We start from the raw sequence: 2,398 nt of genomic DNA, 5'->3' as shown, positions 1-2,398 counted from the left end.
GAAGGAGCTGGTGAATAAATACCTGACTTCATTCTGCTCCACCCTCTGCTCAGGGAGGGGAGAAACTTTGTTTCATTTACTTGTAAGCCTAATAGAAACAGTGCCAGGCATTAAGGAGGTGCCGAATACGTTTTTTGTAAATTTTTTAAATTTACAAATAAATTTTATTCATTTTTGAGAGACAGAGAGAGACAGGAGTCCGAGTGGGGGAGGGGCAGAGAGAGAGGAAGACACAGAATCCCAAGCAGGCTCCAGGCTCTGAGCTGTCAGCACAGAGCCCAACACAGGGCTTGAACTCAGGCACCATGAGTTCATGACCTGAGCCGAAGTCAGACGCTTAATCCACTGAGCCACCCAGATGCCCCAATAAGTTTCTTTTTTAAGTGAATAAATGAATAAATAAATGAATCAGTGAATGGAAGAATGAATGAATCAATGAGATTGAGTCAGAGGATTTATGTTAATTTCCTCAGTTGTTCTCCTAAAAATCAAAAAGTAAATTTCACTTCTTTGCTTTACTAATGCATATCAATGTCATGAGATCTCATTATCTTATTATTAGAAAAAAATGATCAATGAGAACACTGTACCAGAAGATCCTCATTGGGAATTTTGAGTTGACCACATTATTTAGCAAATGCTAACACGGGAACTTGAGGATATTTAGTGAACACGTTGAAGTCAACATGCTAATGCAACTGAAACCAACAGAGAAGCAACTACCTATTAACCTCAGCATTGCGGGGTCTAAAAATGCTTTTACCCACTATTGGGTTTCATAACCTGTAAAGTAAATCAAAACATTACAACAGTTAACCTTGAAAACCTTTTGATTACCTCTCAGAGGTTAATTTTCTTTAAGGCAGCATAGTGTGGTAGAGAAAGTCTGAATTAAGCATAACTCTACCAAACCCTTGCTCTGCTATTTACTAGTTACATAAAATTACTTAAAATTTTCTCACACATTAATCCAGGATAGTCTCACCTGTAGTTTAGCATTGGGTCAAAAATCAAATGGGAAAATGTATTCAAAGTGTCTTGCACACTGTGCATGTCCTATACAGGCAAGTTCTGCTTTGGGAGTGGGGGAGGTTCATTAATTTCATATCTCCTTTTTTTCCTTTGGTTCTATAAGCTTTGGGGAAATTCTTGGTAATATTATAGAGTTGATCAACTTCAAATTAATTTCCATAAGCTTTACCAAAAAAGAAAAATGGCATGTTTGGATATAATTATGTTTCCTCTTTTCATTTAATTTTTGAACTTGAGATCAAGAAATAGTCTTCATTCTAAGATGGCAATAGCCACAAAACCCAGTTTGTAAGTGGAAATAAGGACAAATTATCAGAGTTTATAGAAATCCTCACTCCTGTGTGAAGTATTGAGCAGAAGTTTTAGAATTCTCTTATATATAAAATTTAGGGGACGTGGGTGTCTCAGTTAGTTAAGCATCCAACTTCAGCTCAGGTCATGATCTCACGGTTTGAGGGTTCAAGCCCAGTGTGGGGCTCTGTGCTGACAGTTCAGAGCCTGGAGCCTGCTTCCGATTCTGTGTCTCCCTCCTTCTCTCTGCCCCTCCCCCACTTGTGCATGCGCCCTCTCAAAAATAAACTTAAACAATTAAATATTTTCACATCATTATTATATTTTCTTTTTCCAGCTAAAAAGGGAAATTTACCAATTTTGAATTCTTTAATTCTTATTAGTAGAGTTGTCTTTCAATAATGCTGTCTTGAGGCATAAAATAAAACAATAATAGCTGTTGTGGGTTTTATTCTCTTTGTAAAGGGTCAGATCCAAGTTAAGATGACTTAACCACTCATTGAAAGGTAGGTTCTTTCTTTGCGGGCCCCATGGGACCATCACATTTTCTGTAAGAGGTAACAGATAAATGGAGACTCTAAAAGAACAAATGTATATTACATCAACAGGTACTAAAAATTATTTATTCCTGTCAGTTTTCAGAAGACAGTGCTTTTAAACTCCATAAACTCCACTTATTTTAAATGCACCCACAGTTATTAATCTTTTTATTAATTTTATCTATAATAATTATTGTTGGAAGCTTTTTCTATCTCAACTGTACAGTAGTGTGGTTCATCCCTTGGAGCTAAGCTATGCTCCCCTCAGGATTCAGGTGTGCCTAGACATGTCTTTAAGCCTGGTGGGATGTTCTCCTAGCAACAGGGACTGAGGAACTTTCAGGGAAAGATCTAGTCATAAGGGAAGAGAGTCCAAGGATAAAACTAGGGTCCATCTACCAGAGATGGTAAGGGCCTATGGGAAAAACAATGAAAGTGGGGACTGGGGACAAGACAGACAGGAGCTGATTTTGGGGACTGGAGCAGAGCGGAAAATTCTAGTGTGTCTCATGAGGAAGCAAATCATTCCCCAAGGA

At 38.0% G+C, this 2,398-nt stretch overlaps 1 long non-coding RNA gene across 1 annotated transcript in view; it reads left to right on the top strand.

Moving 5' to 3' along the window:
• LOC115305916 overlaps window positions 1–2,398 on the top strand; it is an 11,267-nt gene that overhangs the window by 3,194 nt on the left and 5,675 nt on the right. The window lies entirely within an intron of this gene.

The sequence above is a fragment of the Suricata suricatta genome, chromosome 11 (genome assembly GCF_006229205.1).
Source record: "Suricata suricatta isolate VVHF042 chromosome 11, meerkat_22Aug2017_6uvM2_HiC, whole genome shotgun sequence".
NCBI classification, from domain to species: Eukaryota; Metazoa; Chordata; class Mammalia; order Carnivora; family Herpestidae; genus Suricata; species Suricata suricatta.
Note: the sequence above shows the minus strand (reverse complement) of the source record. Positions and strands in the feature narration are given on the sequence as shown.